We start from the raw sequence: 19,413 nt of genomic DNA on the forward strand, positions 1-19,413 counted from the left end.
ATGAAAGGCACACATTTTATTTTGCCACTGTTTTTTGATCTGTACTCTTGCAAAGGTCTGTACTGACTCATGAGTCAAAGACAGGCCTTTGTTATGCTAAGTAGCAGTAATTCATAAGCCATATGTTTAAAAAAAGCTACAAATTTTATTACTCATTTTCTACCAGATAGGGTGGATAGTATCATTTAGTTCTTATGTTGCTCTTATGGTTATCGCTATTCTGCAGGTAAATGCCCAAAGTCATCTTGCTAGCAGGTGACAGAGCCAGGATACAAAGTAAGAGCCTGCAACCTCGGTTGCATATGAACAACCCCATTAAGTGGGAAACTTTTGGAAATTAGGTGGTCTTGCCCTACCCCAGACTAAGCGATTCAGGATCTCTGGGACACAGAGCATAGAGCAATTGTGTTTGAAAAAAGGATCAAATGATTCTGATGCTCTGAAGGCTAAAAATCACTGCTTTACTGGCAGGGAGGATTCTTTCCCACTAACTGATGATGCCAAGTGTCTAAGTGGTGTCAACTTTCGGTAAGCCCCTTTGTGTTATGAGGGTTGCCTCAGGCTTCTTGGTGCCAGAGAGGTTAATACTAGAGCTTCTTGCTACCAGTGCTGTCCAATAGAGATATAATGTGGGATATTTATGCCACTTTACATTTTCCAGTAACTCTGAAACAGAATTGAAAAGAAACAATTGAGATTGACTTTCATGGGCAAAAGACATGAAGAGAAATCTCACAGAGGAAGACATAGACATGGCCAACATGCACATGAGAAAATGCTCCGCATCACTTGCCATCAGGGAAATACAAATCAAAACCACAATGAGATACCACCTCACACCAGTGAGAATGGGGAACATTAACAAGGCAGGAAACCACAAATGTTGGAGAGGATGCGGAGAAAAGGGAACTCTCTTGCACTGTTGGTGGGAATGTGAACTGGTGCAGCCACTCTGGAAAACTGTGTGGAGGTTCCTCAAAGAGTTAAAAATAGACCTGCCCTATGACCCAGCAATTGCACTGCTGGGGATTTACCCCAAAGATACAGATGCAATGAAACGCCGGGACACCTGCACCCCGATGTTTCTAGCAGCAATGTCCACAATAGCCAAACTGTGGAAGGAGCCTCAGTGTCCACCGACAGACGAATGGATAAAGAAGATGTGGTCTATGTATATAATGGAATATTACTCAGCCATTAGAAACGACAAATACCCACCATTTGCTTCAACGTGGATGGAACTGGAGGGTATTATGCTGAGTGAAATGAGTCAATCGGAGAAGGACAAACATTATATGTCTCATTCATTTGGGGAATATAAATAATAGTGAAGGGGAATATAAGGGGAGGGAGAAGAAATGGGTAGTAAATATCAGAAAGGGAGACAGAACATAAAGACTCAACTCTGGGAAATGAACTGGGGGTGGTGGAAGGGGAGGAGGGCGGGGGGTGGGGGTGAATGGGTGACGGGCACTGAGGGGGGCACTTGACGGGATGAGCACTGGGTGTTATTCTGTATGTTGGTAAATTGAACACCAATAAAAAATAAGTTTATTATAAAAAAAAGAGATTGACTTTCAAAATATATTTTATCTAGCCCAATATATAAAAAATACTATTTCAACATGTAATCAATATAAAAATAATTAATGAGATTCTTTACATTCTTTTTCTTTTCTTTCCTTTTTTTAAATTAAGACTCAAAAATCTGGTATGTTATCCCCTATAGCACATCTCACTTTGAACCAGCCGCATTTCAAGTGCTCGATAGCTACAATGTGGGGAAAGTGGCTAATGTATTGGACTCTACCACTTTAGACAATTTTCTCTGGCTCTTATCTTCACCCCCAGGTTTCAGATTCATACAGGAATTATAGCAGTATGCCCAGGAGAGACTGTCCCTCATTGAATTTTCACAGCCTTCTAGGTACCAATCTATCTTATTACCTACACACGGTCTGTTCAATCCACAATAATCAATCTCTGCTCTCCCAGATGCCCAATGATTACCACCATAGCATTAGCTAATACCTCCATCCCATCCCATAATGGCCATGGTGTGTGTGTGTGTGTGTGTGTGTGTGTGTGTGTGTGTGGTGAGACTATTTAAGCTTTACTCTCTTAGCAACCATTTCACCCACCGACTCTTTAGGAAGGGTCCAGCCTTGGGAGAATTCCAGCGACTTCATTTTGGCAGGATGATAGAAGGCCAGCGCTCCTTCCTTCACACTCCTTTCCTTGTTTGTTTCTAAAAAAGTGAAATGTCTTGAGAAATAATTTGATGATATGGATCAGGAGACATAAAAAATATCCATTCCCTTTGACCAAGTAATTTCCTAAGGAAATAATCTGAAATGGAGAGAAAGCTTCATGCCTGGAGATGCTTATCAGGCCTTATTTACACTATGAAATAATTGGACACCACCCAAATGTTCAGCGCTGGTGTGGTGATTACAGGGGAGAGCCAAGTCTGAAGAGTGGGAAATCATGCAGCCATTTAAAATAGTATCAGAAAGTTACCATAAAGGAGACTTCTTATGGTAAAACATAAAGGGGAAAGAGCAAGTATCAAAATTGTTTATGTAGAATCATAAGTATGTAAAAATATCTCAACACAACAAAATAACAGAAAAAGAATACACCAAGAAGCTTAAAGTAGTTATCTTTTGGTATGATGATTGGCAATTTTTCCCTTCCTTTTTTCCACTTATCTGTATTTTTTGAAATACAATAAGTATATATTCCTTTCATAATACAATAGGCTTTGTTATAATAAGTAAAAACAGTTAAGGGGGAAAAAAACTTTAAGAAGCAATTAGAAAGTTTTCTGCATGTTAGAAAATTATTTGGCTATGCCTAGAGGGTCTTGGGGGAGAGGCGGGGGGAGGAGTGGGGGTGGAAAGGGGATTGTGGGTCTGAAGGCTCCTCTCCTGCCAGGGAGATTTGCATTTTGCACACTGATGCATCATTTCTGACAATTTGCAAAGTCTTTTCCTCAAGGCTTGGACTGGGGCTGCCCTTCAAACAAAAAGCCAGTTTGTGAGGAAGACCCCTCTTCAGTGGTGTTGACACAACAAACTCTTTCTTCAGCCTGGAGCTGCAAAATGGACGTATTCAGGGCCCCCAGGAAGAGGCTGGACAAGGAGGTGCTCAGTTGCTCTATGTCTAAAATTAAGTGTCTGAGAAGCACAACTATTTTCCAAACCCCTGGGCAGAAGAATCCTTGTCTTAGGGCACTGAGTTTGAAACCCCAAGGCCTTCTAGAGTCTACATGTTCTAAAAGAGGAGCCTCATAACCTTTGTTCATTGCAAAATAAGCTTAGAGGAAGGAGCATTAGCTGAGACAACTTAGGAGAGGAGTTAGTGTGCCCATTTCATAGACAATGAAACTGAGGCCCAGAGAGGTGAAGAAAGTCACTATAGGAAAGAGGGGCACCCCTGGGGTCTAAATTCAGCAAAGTGCATTCACTTGCATTGTGTGACGTGTACTTGTGTTGTGTGACCTTTTCTGCTCTACTCTGCAAGGGTTATAGATGAGGTGGGCTTTCCTTGGAAGAGAGAAGCTTGGCTGTTGGGCTGGCTCCCAGTCCTGCCCAACTATATTTTCCCATTGGTGGGTTCTCACATTTTAATGCAAAAAAAGGGAATTGGACTTGTCCTTCAATGACCACCGCCACACAGCCTGTTCTGAAGAGACCCCATCAATAATCAACCCAGCTAGTGTGCAATCCTTAAGGTTGAGAGGAAGTTTGACCAAAGAGTGCATTCTTACATTCTGATATGAAGACAGTATCTTTAGCCCTTACAAAACGAGGGGAGATGGGTTGCATTATTTTTAGGGGTTATTTAGAATGCATGCAACTGTTCCTTCTCCCCAAATGAGCAACCCAACCCAAGACCAGGGTGGCTCGTGTGTCATCCTCTCCTGACAAGGATTGACAAAGGTCCTCTGTATTTGGCAGGTGACGGGGGTCTTCTTCCTGTGGGCAAGTGCAAGACTAATGATGCTTTCAGCGGAAGATGAAAGAAGAACTCAGGCAAGCTGCAAACATGCAAGCTGTCAGGGTGATTCACAGAGTAATTACAGAATAATACAGTGTAAACTATTAGGGGGTAATAACAATAAGTCAGGATAGACTCATCCCATTGAAAACTTGGGGCTGACAAACCTGCCAGTTATTTGCTCCTTCTCGAAGTCTATAAACAGTGTAATATGAGCTAAGCCTGGCAGCTGGATTCAAAAGAGACAGATCTATTTTTCCTTTTTACATTAAGTAGTGATGTAGAAATGGAAAAATAGAAATGTAAGCAGTTAGGCTAATATCAGCACTAATGTCCAGATACAGTGATAATTGTCAGGTGCCTAAAACCCCCAGATATGGGGTAGACTCAGTTCATTGAAAGTCAAAAATAAAGCAAAGGCATAAGGATGGACGTGCCTCATTCTAACTCAAAGGAAAACAAAAATAATAAAATGAAAGTCGAAATTGCTAGAGCACCACCTACTATGTGTTGGGTAATTTATACACGTTCCATTTACATGAATTCTCACAAATTAGCAAGTAGGAAAGCTTAGTCTCATCTTTTGGGTCGAAGAAACTGTGGTTTAGTTCATCAAAGTATTGCAGTCAAAGTGACAGAGATGGTAAGCAGGGGAGACAGGTTTCAAACCCATAGATGATGGGTTTCAAAATCGAGGCATTTTCTACCGCTCCAGGCTGGGATGGTCCCAGGAGCTGTAAGGTTGGGTGGAGTCAATGAACCCATAAGCCCGATTGACACTAAGGACAACCGATCCTCTTCAGAGGCTGCCAAAGGAAAACAGTGGCATGTTCTGTGGCTGCCGGCAGGATGGCTAAGTATGGAACAAAAGCAGGTCCAAGCACAAGGGGGGCATCCAGCTGAGAGGCTGTAGTCACATGTAGCATGAATGTGAGGCTGTCCAAGGTCAGAATTATTGATCAAATACTCAGGGAGCGCCCCTGTCATGTTGGGACTTGGGGCCATGAAGGTAACTAAGACAGTCCCCACACTTGAAGACCCCACAGGTTGGCCCATCCCAGGCACACAAGAGCTACCCAGAAATAGTAGATTTTCAGAATGGGTAAGAATGAAGCCAGAGTCTCCTTTGAATGGAGGTGACATTAGCGTGAAGTACTGAGGGATAATTAGGAGAGAAAAAGGCAGAGTTTAGACAGAAGGACCTGAGCAAAACACCAGGCACAAAAGTTCTGGGATGTCCATGTGCTGTCAGAGTGGGGCAGAGTGGAGGCAGGAGGGGGGAGAGTATGATAAGCCGTGCATACCGCACACAATATCTGGGCTTGATGGAGCAGCACTGGGAAGATGGTCAGGTGGGCTGGTTATGTCCGGTTCTGGGAGAGTTACTCAGGGCCTGACAAGATGGAGTGGCAGGCAGAGTGCAGGATCCAAGTACAGGGCCTGGAATCCAGGCCTGGAAACCAGGAGGCTTGCAGGCTGGGGAGAGGGGGTGGGGGTAGGGGAAGAAACAGGAACAAAGGGAGAGGAAGTTGGCCAGAAAGCCAGTGGCAGAGATCCAGGCTGTGTCCCTGCAGTGGAAGAAGGGAGCAATGGTGACAGTAAAGAGGCTTCCCCTGAATCAGAGCTGTCTGGGCCTGGGATTTCCATGAGCAGCTCCCCGAAAGTGATGGGGGTCCAGCCAGCAGTGTGTCCTCCAAGGGCAGCCCAGGAGCCCTCCTGGTATTTCACTATATGTCAAAAACCCTGGGACTAGTCTCCATGCGGAGCTCCTTGTCACATCTCCCCTCTGCCCCTATCCCTGCCATTCAGCACTTTTGTCCTGAGCCACTCCATGGAAGACAGTGGGGGGAGGAGCAAGGTGGTCCTAAGTCTTGCTTAGGCCTGAGTCTGCCTCCAGGACCTATATCTGGGCCTCAGACACCTCCTTGGCCCCAGGCTTTCTGTCCTTTGGGACAGTTTCTGGATCATTTCAAATCTTTAAAAAATGGCATTTATGGGCGCCTGGGTGACTCAGTGGTTGAGCATCTGCCTTTGGCTCAGGGTGTGATCCCGGGGTCCTGAGATAGAGTCCCACATCGGGCTCCCTGCAGGGAGCCTGCTTCTCCCTCTGCCTGTGTCTGCTTCTCTCTCTGTGTGTCTCTCACAAATAAATAAATAAAATCTCAAAAAAGGGGGGGGTGGATTATAACTTCAGCATCTCTAGGTGAGTCATTTCTTTGACTCTGCCATCGAGGCTCTTATTCTTACAAGGAAAGGGCAAGCTGAGACGCCAGGCCAAGCTATACTGGAGCCTGAAGCAAAAGGAAAAATGATGAACAAGATTCTTGTCTTTATTTTAAAAAGTGGATCTTTTGTTCATCATGAAGTATTTCTTTTTTGACGCTAATTTTGATTTTATTTTTTAAGTACTGCCTGGATGTTTGCTGTATCTTAAGACTTAGAGCTCCCCTTAAGTTTTCGGCTGAGGCAAGGGTCTTCGTGGCCACACTCCTTGCCCAGTGACGAGTGGGCGACTGATGGTAGAGGTGCAGCTACTGTATGTGAGGTGCTTTACAGAAATCCCTGGTAGTTCCTCCCAGGGCTGGGGGTCCCACTCTGCCTACAAAGAGAGTGAAGCCCAGAAAGGTTAAGTGAGTTCTCCAAGGCTGCCTGTGCCTGAAGAGTGATCCACGTTTCCAGGTTCTGTCAGACTAGCCCTCTCTCTCTCTCTCTCTCTCTCTCTCTCTCTCTCTCTCGCTAGCTGGAGTCTGGCTGATTCTACAAAGCCAGGCCCACTTGATGATGGTGTAACCTGTCACACAGGTGGTAACAGAGCTTCTGTTGACTGATAGAAAAAGGCACCAGACGGTCAGATTTGTCAGCATGCTCATGGCACAGAGGAGCCAGGAAGACTGAATGTAGACAAATGGCCTCAGTTCTTGAGACAGAAATATTCCTAGAGCAGAGAAGGGTGATTTGTCAGGCTGCCTGGGCTGGATGGAAATGTCTCCTGAGAACGTGCAGCTCCCTTTTAATTTGGGGCTCTTTAAGCAACCCCCAGCCCCAGAGCTGGCTTTCTGCTCCAGAGGGGCCCTACCCTCTCAGAGGGGGCCATGGGAAACAAGTGACTCAGTTTCCATTGTACAAAAGCACATTGGCAGTCCAGTGAGGGAGCAGCAACAGAACCCAAAGTGCTTGGACTGTGCGGTGTAGCAGAGCCGGAATCAAACCCTGACTCTACCACTTAATAGACTAACAATGGCCACCATCTGTTGAGTCCTGCCTGGGTCACTCAGTTTCCTGAGCTGCACCAAGAATTTACATTTTCCAGGTGTGGAACTGAGGCTCTGAGAGGCGTTGATGCCCAGAGGCATGCAATAGTTAATAGCAGAATCCAGATTTTTAGCCCAGGCTGGTCTGACTCCAAAGACCCAGGTGCTTCCCCCAGGTCATGTGGCCTGGGGCAGGTTACTTTACTTCTCAGGGTCTCAGTTTCCTCCGCTGTTCTATGGGCTTTTAATGCTGTTGGCATTCTTGTGAGGATGTAATGAGGTCATGCATTCGATGAACATCCATTAGGGGATTGCACTGCTTCTGGTGCCACACTGGCTCTGGAAATGGGAGAAGGATGGAGACAGTTCTTACCACAGGGACCTCCTGGACTACTGGGTGAGGTTGGGAGTAAGCAAAGATGGTAGACTCTAATTAGAAGCACATAGTAGAGGAAAGTTGAGGTGACCGGGAGGAAGGGTGTAAATAGGAGAACCCAGGGTGGCTTCCTAGAGGAGGTGACATCCAGCTTGGGTTTTGAAGAAATTCTGGGGCCGGGGGCAGGGGTAAGGGAGGTAATTCCGGCAGTATATGCAAATAAGAGGCAAGAAGACAGAAGGCATACATAGGCAGGTATGGCCATGGATGCTGGCCAGAGCATGCATTTTCAGTGGGAGGAATAACCACTGATGGCAAAAATTAGTTCTTGGGAAGGAGGGTGAACGATGTTGGATATTTCAATGATTTGTGACCTTCCAAAGGGTCACAGTACACAAACAGATATGCAGCATATCTGTGGTATTAAAATTTCTTGGGAAGATGAGGAGAAAAAGTCTAAAAAGTCTCTGTAGGTTACAACATGGATGAACCTTGAGGACATCATGCTAAGTGAAGTATGCTAGGCACCAAAGACAAATACTGCGGGATTCCCCTTATATGAGGTAGCTAGAGTAGTCAAATCTATAGGGACGGAAAGTAGAATGGTGGTTGTGTGGAGCTGTAGGATAAGGGGATGTGGAGTTATTGTTTACTAGGGACAGAGTTTCAGCTCAGCAAAATGAAAGATTCTGGAGATTGGGCACACAACAATGTGAATATATTTAATACTATTGAGCTGTACACTTAGAAATGTTTAAATGGTAAATTTTATGTTATCTATTTTTTCCATCACAATAATTTTTTTTTAAAGGAAGAAAGAGAGCCTCCATAGGGAAAAGGGCTGAGAAGCACCGGATTAGAACAGGGTGCTGGGGGAGATGGAGCATACCTGGAGATGAGGCTGGGAAGGTAAGAAAGGCCCAGCCTACAAAATCTTGGAGATTGTGTTCAGTAGACCGGTTTCAATCCTATATGTTTGAGGTTGACAAACTTTTCCTGTAAATATTTTTGATTTTCTGGTTCACATGGTCTACTCAACTCTGCTGCCATAGAGCAAAAGCAGCCATTGACAATACGCAGATGAACAGACGTAGTTACGTTCCAATAAAGCTTTATTTACAAAGACCAGTGCTTTTGGATTTGGCCTATGGACTGTAGTTTGCAGACCCTTGCTGTGCACTCAGGGGATCCAATCTGCATTTTAAGAAACCACAATCTCCATCTGGCTTGGAGAGAGTGGTGCATGTCAAAGGCCCTGCCTAACACAGTGCCTTGCCCTTGAGGTGGTTCCCTTTCTTTTCCCTAGACTGGGCAGTGCTTCTGAGTGGGGACAGGATATAGTTGTGTCTCTGAGACTGCCTCCTCTTTTTGGCCTGTGCACACCCAGCGCTGTGATGGCTCCCCAGTTTCTGATACCCTGGGAAGGGAAGAGATATACCTCTTTGACATCATTTTAGCTGCAGCAAGAAGAGCCAGAGACAGATTTGGCAGTAATGACACTCGGATGGGTATCTGATATTTCTCTGTAGGTCATTTGTTAGCAAAATCTACCCCCCACCTCCCAATGCACCCTCCTCACACCTCCCACACTCCTGCATTTCATAGCTTTGATACATTAACTCCAACTGCTGGAACTGCAGGTAACACTCAGAGTTGCATTTTAAGCAGGCAAGGGTGACTGCTTTAAAGGTGGCCCCTCTAAAAAGGTTAATATTATAAATGCAACTTAAATGCCTAATACATAACCAAGCGCCACAAATATGGAAATGTCAGCAGCGTTAAAACTCAGAAAACAAGAAAAAAAACCCAGCTCACCTTTGCTCTCTGCTGTATTTTATGAAGATCTGTGCTAAATCAGGCTACCAACTGGGCTCTAGAACCGCCTTCAGGTCCCCTTGGGCCCAATGGGTCATGCCTGTGGGTGTGGATGGGCCAGAGGAAAAAGCCGCCCCCTCCAGGAGTGGGAAGGACCACTGTCAGGGACCAGTCTCTTAATCTGCCAAAGTATTGGTCTTCTCAGATGCAAAGTAGGGATGCTGATAATTATTCTTGCCCTACTCGCCTCATTTAGAAAATTCAGAAAGTTCTTAATTAACTCTGAATCCCACCGTAACATGGTGCCATTTTTTTCTGGTGCCCAGGTCAGGGCTTGGCACACAGCCAGCACTCAGCGATTACTCTTTGAATGGATATTTCTTCTCTTCCCTTATATCTTTTTTTCTTCCCATAGCCTGTAACTTCAGAGTTGGCTTTCATTAGTTTAGACAAATGCTAAAATTTCAGTCATGACCTCCTCCAGGTATACTTGTGTTTTCTGGGAGATGATGTTAGAGAGAAACTACTCTAAGATTTGAAGGAATAAATGTCTAATAGTGGAATTTCAAGTAAATTAATAGTTCAAGGAGGGAGACATTCATGATCCTCAAATTAGACTGCAGAGGGGGTGAGACTTGGCGTGATTCCTGGCTCACCACGCTAGTTCCACATAGTAAGTATATGTGCGTGTGCCAGCATGTGGAGAAGAGCGTGTGTGTGAATGAACATGCACAAGTGTGTGTGCACGTGTAGACAAGCCAGGATCAGGATTAAGATGAAGCAAGTGAAGCGCCAGTGACCATGATTTAAGGAGGCACTGAGAACAGGTATACACCTTGCATTTGTGTAACGCTGGGAGTCAGCACTTCCATAAACCTTGTGTCCCTAGATGCATTACCCTGGTCCCAGCATTGGGATATTCCCATGTGTGAAGGGAAAGGGCCTTGTTTAAAATGCAGTTCACAAAGAAGAGCCAACATCTTAACTCTAAAGAGCCTTCCAAGCCCAGGATAAATTTCCTTAAAATTTGGATTTTCAGGAGCTCATTAAGGTCAATCAATCCAGTGGTAATTCAGTGTTAATGGGCATCCAAGTCACCTGGCCAAAGCTGATTAAACCTCTAGATTCCCAGCCCCACCCCCAAGATTCAGGGCTGGGGCTCTGGAATCTGCATGTTTGATATGCACACATACTCCTTAGTTCAAGTAATTCTGATGTAGGTTGTCCAGGACCACCCTCTGAGAAACTCTTATAATTAGGGTGATCATGCAATTCATAATCCAAACCAGATCACTTCTAGAGTGAAAGAAATTTGTCATAGTTTAATCAGAGGGTGGAAAACTATGCCTGTTTTTGTAATAAAGTTTTAGTGGAGCATGACCACGCCCATTAGTTTAATATTATCCGTGGCTGCAGAGTTCTAAACTATAATGGCAGAGTTGAGTAGTTGCAACAGAGACCACATGGTCTAAAAAGTATAAAATATTTACTATCTGGTTTTTTACAGAACCAGTTTCCAATGCCCAGTTTAGACTATTGTTCAGCCAAAATGTACCCACACCTCAATTCATCCTCCTGTGGGCAGAGTGTGTTTCTCCATATCATTGATATTGAGCTTAGCCATGTCTCTTATCTTGTGGGATGGGATGTTAGGGACATGACACAGGTTTGCTCTCTTGTTATTCTCATTTCAATGAGAAGAACATGTCCTGGCTAACCTGCTGATTCACGGAGAATGAAGGACATGTGGAGAAGATCCAAACCCAATTCATTGTGTATAGCCAAGCCCAGCAGAGTCCATTCAAGATCAGTCAACCCCAGAGTATCCACAGACTCCTGAACAGGCATAATGGATTGTTGTTTTAAGTCACTGAATTTTGGGGTGGTTTGTTAAGCAGCATTATTACAGCAATAAATGATTGATACAGAGATATTGTTAATAATTACTTTATGTTTAAAGGCATAATCTGGAAATGATTACCTTTAATTATCTTCCTTTCACTTAGAAACTGAGGCTCAGAGGGGTTTGACCAAGAAAATGTTTGGAAATGCCTGTTTATGTCACTGCACTGCATCATTCAAAATTAGATTGTGGATATATTGCTACAGAGCCTTGAAAGAGAGATGCATAGTGGTCATTGGGATATACTAGAGTGGGCCCAAGGGCTAAGTCAGGATCACTCTGACTGCTGGTGCCCCTTTTGCCAAGGTACTGGCTAAAGGCCTGCCTCAGACTGACATCTCTTGAGATGAATGCCCCTACCCACTCCTGAACAAATAAATAGCAAGAAAAATGCAACCCAAGGGAAGCGGTACCAAGAATAATTATATAGCAGTCACATATTTTGATTCAAACTTAATGTTGCTTAGCAAAAGAAAATGTGCTGTGAATAAACAGAGATCAATTCATGCCACCATCAGGTGGCATGCCACATTAGCAGATGTCCTTAAATCCTTCTGAGAGCCTCAACAATTTCACTCCCATGCACTGCAAGACAAAGGCCCTCTGAGGGGGTCCCCCCCTGTGAGGAAGTAAGCAAAGAAGGAGCCACCTGCGAAATCCTGACGCTGGTGCTAGGGATTTAATCTGCAAACTGACTTGCGGTCGAATGGTGTGTGTGTGTGTGTGTGTGTGTGTGTGTGTGTGTGTGTGTGTTTTCATGGGCACCTTTGTGCAAGTCTATGTATGTGCTTATATTTTGTGTTTGGTTCTTGGTGTCTGTATATGTTCATATGCATGTCCATGGATTTATGTATATGAAGTGTATGTCCCTGCTGCCCCAGCTCCCTGCTGTCTGACATTGTTAGTCCTCCAGCTTGCTTGCTATCCTACCTATAGCCTGGCCACTCCTGGGGGAGTCAGATGACCATCATACTCTCCATTGACTGATTAAATCCACGTGAAGACTGCAAGTGATCAGTAACTCTCAACTCAGCCTTCCTACCCAGGAAAGCTGCAGTTCTGGTTTGGGGGCTTTGAGGGCACGGAGGTGATTTTCCCTGATGCAGTCCTGTCCCACCATTTCTGTGTATCTGAGGATGAGAGAGCAGCTTTCAGAGATGAGAAAAAGCTCATACCCTCTCCACAGCTCCCCTCCTGCCCCTTCTCATTAATTCTAGACTGAGTCCATCTCAATGACTTATACCCAGGATAGAGCTGGGTAGGCTGGACAAGATGGGGTTCTGTAGGGAGGCAGGATGGGCCTGAGATGCTACTCAGAAGGACCAGAAGTTCATATACCAAGGGACATATGCAAATTATAGCCAAATAGCTGAGTTGAGTCAATGCCTAGATGCAGCTTCAAGCAGCTGGACTGAGGATTAAGAGAGGCTGAGACTGGCCAGGGACCAGGAGTGGGTAATCCTAATTGGAGTAGGAAAAAGAGTAAGGCAGATAAGACACAAGGCTGTGAACAGGCCAGAGGGGCCAGAGTCTCAGACGGGTCTTGTCCAAATGGCCCAGGACCAGGTGAGCCTGCTAACATACTCAGAGTTGGACTGGGCTGACCACAAAGGGTCCCTCTTCTAGAAAGCTCTACTTAACAAGCCCATTGCTCTTCAGTCACTCATAGAACCCTATTCCTCACCTCTCAGTCCTCTCCAGTGCAGCTCTGTGATTCTTAACAGACTCTACGGTCTCCTCCAAGAATTTTGTTCAACTTCTCTGGACATTTAGTCTCCTCCAGACATTAGCTGCCTATAGTCCAAGCCACTCCCTTGTCACTTGTCATTGACTTGCTTCACTGTATTAGATTTTCACACGTGTCCAAATCCCTCATCTACAGCCAGACTGAAAGCTCCTCTGACACAAGAAAGTGTCTGCTTCATCTTTGCCTTCCTTCTGTGCTGTACGCTTGCATGGACTCAGGCCACCGTCTTTGACTCGTGGGTTGATGTGGCTGTCAGTAGCATAAAGTTTTCTGTACATGAGAGAAACTCAACCTTAGCCATATTTTCTTCCTCTGCATTCTCCAATCTGAGTTCTGTGCTGCCTCTACCCACAGCCCATAGGCTCAGCCCTGTCTAGTTCTTGAACCAACTCAGCTCTCCACTCCACCCTCATCACCACCAACTCTATCATCCCCTTACACACTCACCCAAAATGCACGAGATCTCTTCTCCATAGAAAAGTCGTGAATTGATCCCTAAGCAGTCCCTATGGAGCTATTATGCCTTTGTCCACATTTCCCCTCCTATACCTGGACTGCCTTTTATCCTTTTCTGTTTTGCAAACGTTCATTTTTCAAGACATGGGTTAGCCATCACTTCCTCTGTGAAGCCTTCCCTGATTCCTCCAAGCTGATTCTTCTCTGTCTTCCCATGGGAACTTGTTCATGTCTCCTGCTAGCACTTAGCACATCGTGGTGTCAAAAATGGCTTAGATGTCCAATTTCCCCATGAGACAATTAGTTCTTCCAGAGCAGGGATCATGTCTCAATCATTTTTGTGGCTTTCCATCCCTACCTCCTAGGGCCAAGTACTTAGTGGATTTCTCATTGAATATTTTAATAACTCCCTGGGCCAGTTGCTAGAGAAGGAAGAAAGCCCCCAAGGCAGGTGGAGCAGGGTCAGGAGAGGAGCAGAGCTGGGTGTCAGGAGGTCAGTGGCAGGAATGTCTCACTGGAATGTCCAGTGAGAACTATTCCTGTAATACTACTAGGCACATACAGTCCAGCAGCTGACAGTCACTGTTATCCGGTGGGCAGGTGGCACCAGGAAGGTCTAGAGCAGATAATAAGCTCCCAGGACACAAGCCTGGAGGCAGCTGCTAGTGGGGAAAATGCTTGATCAGAAGAACTGAGTAAGAATTCTGAGCTGGCCACTTGCCCCTGCGTGACTCTAAGCCAAGAATTTAATCTCTTTGGGCCTCGGTTTCCTTATAAATTGGGGATAAAAAAAATCCCCATCTCATAGGTTTGGGGTAAAGGTTAAATGAGATGACATGTTTAAGCAGTGGACATAAGGCTTCTTGACTATGGTAGATCTCTCTGGAGTCTTCCATTCCACTTATCCCTGTTCAACACACATTTCTTATGTCAATTACCTACTATTTTAGGAATATATTTATTTATGTCTGTTTGGTGAGTGGACCAGACATTATTCGAGGACAGAGACCAGATTCAGCTCTGTATGCTTAGTACCTGCATATATGGGTGCCAAATACACTTGAATGAATGAATGAATGAATGTACATTCTTAGTTGGGGGAGTCATGCCACTATAAGTGCAGCAAAACCTTGTTTTTGTAGGGGAGCTGAGAGAAGTAGCTTGAATTAGCAAATCAAAAGAGGGTTTTTAAAGCAAAACAAAAAAGTTAAAAAAAAAAAAAAAGAACTTTCCAGTTTATAAGCCACCAGAATTCATGACTACCAAAGTGTTTCCAGATAGAGGTCTTGCCAGGGAGGCTGTGGTATACAGATAAGACTCATTTGTAATTAGTAAGTGTCCATTTGCATTCAAATGCAGTAAGGTGCTCAAATTCTTAAAAATAATCTGTTCTCTGGAAAAGCTAAATATTACCCTTGTAATCTTGAAGATTAGCCATTTTTGTTTCTTGGTAACTTTTTTTCATACATTCCTTCAGCAAATATCTGTTGAGTTCTTATTCTGTGCCAGGTACTGTTCTAGGCACTGAGAACATAGCAGTGAATAAGGCAAGGTGCCCTGTTCTCACATATATTATGATCTAGTTAGGGGAGACAGTCAATAAGTAAATGAATAAGAAAAATAGGAATGGAAAATATGGAGCTGAGATTTACAACAGGGTGATGTGCTCATGAGGGACTGGGTGACTACTTTTGATTGGGTGCCCAGAACAGGGTGAGTGGAACTCCCAAACAGAAAGAAGAGCTAGTGCAGAGGCCTTGAGGTGGAAAATAGATATTCAAGCTGTGGACAAAGGGGAAGAGTGACATAGTGATGTTGGAGAGGAAACTAAAACCTGAATCACATAGGACGTTATAATCTCAGAATTTAGATTTTGTTTCAGGTGCAATAGGTGGGTTTAATCAGGGGAATGACATAATCTGATATATGCCTTTACCAAACACACACACATACACACACAAAAACAAAACAAAAAAACCTCTTGGGGTCTCAATGGGAATGGATTTTAGGGACCAAGAATGTAAGCCAGACACCAGTTAGGAGGTTGTTCCAACAGTGTGATGAGAAACAATGGTGGCTTGGAGGAAGATGTTAACAGCAGAAGTGGAAACATGGGAATATGCATGTACTTTCTTCAATGTATTTTGGCAGTAGAATCCATAGCCTTTGTTAATTGTCAGGGGGAGAAGGCAGTGAGTCAAGGAGAAGAATACCTCTAAGATTTTTGGCTTGTGATATTTTCTGAGATGGAAAGAATTGGGAGGAACAGTCTGGGACTTTCTCTGTGCCAGCATGCATGTGTTTATGTGGACACGTGTGCATATGTGCTTGAGTGATAGGGACAGCAGTGTTTGAGGAGTAAGGGTTTTGCTCTGGGCATGCTAAGTTTGGGCCACCTGTAAGCCAATGGATGTCTGCAACTTGAGCTCTGAGAAGTGATTAAAATTGGAAATATAGATCCAGGAGCTATTTACATATAGATTACCAAGGAAAAAGAGTGTAGATAAAGAAGAGAAGGAGACCCCAGACAGAGCCCTGAGGCACTCCAATATTTAGAGTTTCAGTAAAGAAGGAAAAACTGGCAAAGGAGAGCAAGACAGAAGGGGCCATCAAGTAGGAGTAAAACCTGAAAATGAACTGTCACCAGAGCCAAGAGAAGAAGAGGCTCTAGGAGAGAGGAAAGGATGGACAGTGTTGACTTCCATGGTGTGAGAATCGAAAACTGCCTGGTAGTGGGACAACCAGTGACTGTGACTGTGGCCTGGGTAGTATCCATGTGGTGGCGGGGTTGCACATGTGACTAGAGTGGGAGGCAGAAACACAGACACCTATGGACACCTTTTTTTTTTTTTTTTTTTTAAAGAAAGTTTTGCTACGAAGGGAAATAGAGAAGTGGAACTCTGGCTGAAGGGTTGACTGGGGACATGTGTGTGCTGCAGGTAGGTTTGGGAACACATTTACCTAAAAGGGGAAATGATGCCAGAGGAAGGGAGAAATGAATGGTGCAAGGGAGGTGGGACTGAATCACAGGGCTGAGCTCTCAGGGAAGGAGAGATTATGGCCTCTGGGGCACAGGAGAAGGGATGGCTTTTGAAAGGGGCATAGACTCTTCACCCATAGAAACAAGAGGGGTGACAGAGAAGATAAATTCAGAAAAGCGTCTCTTCAGCTTGGAAATCTTAGAGTATGTCTACCTAGTTGCATCTAATCACATTCAAGGGTAGAATAAAGACCGTGGCTGTTGTGTGTGAGTATTTTCAGGGGGAAGGATGTAGGAGTTTTGAGTAGAGACTAGGAGGTGTGAATAGTCATTTTGAAGAATAGGCAAGTGAACTTACTTGGAGAGTGTAACCGGATTGCCAGGCAACAGTGAGTGCCACTTTGGGATTTCTGGCTTTGAATATAAAGCTGGACCAGTTATCCTGTGAATGTGCATTTTCCTTTGGCACTTTGCAGGAAGTGGAGAGTCAGATTTAATCATGCTTAGAGCCTGCCCTGTGAGGTAAGAAGAGGCAGAGGTGGCAATGGAATTAAAGGTGCTTGGTATAGAGTGACTGTAACGAAAATGTGTGCAAAGATCAGAAGAGGACTCGAGGGCATGGCGGGGGGCTGAGAAGTAGGAGAGGTCATTGTGTAGAAGCCTTAATGAGGTCACAGAACTGCAGAAGTCTGAGCACTGGCATGGGTGCACCAGTAGGATAAGAAGTCATTAGAGGGGATACTTAAAGTCAAGGATTCTCAAAGGTGATGCAACCATTGGTAATGATAGGGTCAAGATTGTAACCATGGAACTCAAGAGCTGAGGCAGTAATGGCAGACCATTGATGTGGATTCTGAAGTTGGTGAGAGTAAGGATAGGGGTGTTAGAGAAGACACAGAGACAGTGAGTGGGGTCTGATTGAGGTTGGGGCAACAAGGAAGGCTAGCTGGTGGTAAAGGCTGCATACCTCCAAGGAGATGTGCATACATATGTGCATATAAGTGCAGCTGCACGCATGTGTGCATGCATGTGTCGTGGGGAATATGCACCATTAAGAGGCAGCACTTGAGGGCAGGAAGGAAGAGATCTTTTTTTTTTTTTAAGATTTTTTTATTTATTCATGAGAGACACAGAGAGAGAGGCAGAGACACAGGCAGAGGGAGAAGGAGGCTCCATACAGGGAGCCTGATGTGGGACTCGATCCTGGGACTCCAGGATCACGCCCTGGGCTGAAGGCAGGCACTAAACCTCTGAGTCACCCAGGCGCCCCAGGAAGAGATCTTTTAACCCTCAGGTACAGATAGAACCGAAGGTAAAAGTGTTGAAATGGGCTTCAGGTAGGATGAGGTGAAGGGAATATTCAAAGAAGGATTGTAGTTGTCAAGGTGTCTTCTGTCCAGACAGTGAGCTAGAGAGGGCACAGCACAAGGTGGGGGAGGGCTAGGACGTTGGGTGGGATTAGCAAATGTGCAGAGTAGTGAGGAGATGAGGTTCCATCATGATGAACATGGAGGGGCCTTGGGTTTTTAGTGGGGATGGGGCTGAATAGGGTGTAGGCTCTAGAGGAGTGGCCGGATGGCCTCTTGGGTTTCACATTAGACTCTTCTCTCTTGAGGCTTCATGGTGGTGGTCAAGGGGGTGGGCTTTAGGGGGCAACTTGTGTAAGAGTGAACGCCATCGGGATCCCTGGGTGGCGCAGCGGTTTAGCGCCTGCCTTTGGCCCAGGGCGCGATCCTGGAGACCCGGGATCGAATCCCACGTCGGGCTCCCGGTGCATGGAGCCTGCTTCTCCCTCTGCCTGTGTCTCTGCCTCTCCTTCTGCCTGTGTCTCTGCCTCTCTCTCTCTCTGTGTGGCTATCATAAATAAATAAATAAAAAATTTAAAAAAAAAAAAAAAAAAAAAAAAAAGAGTGAACGCCATCTAGGCCAGGATATCATGTGCCCTCAGACCAGACCAGCAAGGTAAACAAGAGAAGCTGGCTAGGCCACAACTGGGGGAAATCATGTTAGTGCTTCTCAATCTTTGATATGCAAACAAAGTACCTAGGGATCCTGCTAAAATGATTCTGAGATTTCTGCAATTCGGACAAGCTCCCTGTTGATGCTCAAACTGCTGGTCCAAGGACCACACTGAGTAGTGAGGAGCCCAAGGTCTGCTAAGGGCAGCAGTTTCTTCTCACCTGTATCTATTGCTATCATATGAGAATGAAGACTCACTGTTGTCTTCTCTTTTGATTTTTAAAGAAAAGCCAAAAATACAGATTTTCATGTAAAATCATCCTAAATAGGATGAGTTTTTAAATAAAACTTTTGGTAAATAATTCTTAAAATTCTGTAAAACACAGGAGGGCCAAACAAAACATGTATTGCATTCCACTTACAGCACATCAGTATGTGATTTCTGATGGAAGGAAATTGGGACAGGATGGGGATTTGGGAACACCGGGCTGGGAGTCAACTATTCTGGGTCATAGAATTTCTCTTTGCACCTGGCACTAGAGGTTACCTTTCATATGGCTCCTAAAAGTTAAAAAGTAGTTTTCCAGGCACCCCGGCTAACATCTGCTCCTGCCAGGCTGCATTCCTCCTCACCTCTGCAAAAAGTTGTCCCTTCTGCTTCCATCCTGTAGAATGGCCTCCATCTGCCACCCTGCCCTGTGCATCCCACTGGCTTTGAAAGTGGTTTAGATGGTGGAACTCCCGGAAGTCTCGGTTTTCTTTGTGAAATGCCATGAAATATTGACATCTTTAATTCTATCATTCAGACCTGGAACGATTTTTCTAGCAGGAAATATGGCTGTATTACATGTATATAGCTCTCTGCAACTCAAAAAAGGAATAATCACACATAAAATATTTTGAAGAAAACACATTCCTGGTTTC

The 19,413-nt window shown here is 44.8% G+C and overlaps 1 protein-coding gene and 1 long non-coding RNA gene across 3 annotated transcripts in view; one reads left to right on the plus strand and one right to left on the minus strand.

Moving 5' to 3' along the window:
- The window catches only part of LOC140606290 (uncharacterized), a 29,752-nt gene extending 25,302 nt beyond the window's left edge, over positions 1-4,450 (plus strand). Inside the window, exon 3 of the long non-coding RNA XR_012008634.1 lies at positions 3,963-4,450. This is a non-coding gene — a long non-coding RNA (uncharacterized lncRNA). The remainder of the gene's footprint in view (positions 1-3,962) is intronic.
- ASIC2 (acid sensing ion channel subunit 2) overlaps positions 1-19,413 on the minus strand; it is a 995,000-nt gene that overhangs the window by 295,474 nt on the left and 680,113 nt on the right. The window lies entirely within an intron of this gene.

This window comes from Canis lupus, chromosome 16 (genome assembly GCF_048164855.1).
Source record: "Canis lupus baileyi chromosome 16, mCanLup2.hap1, whole genome shotgun sequence".
Taxonomy (NCBI): domain Eukaryota; kingdom Metazoa; phylum Chordata; class Mammalia; order Carnivora; family Canidae; genus Canis; species Canis lupus.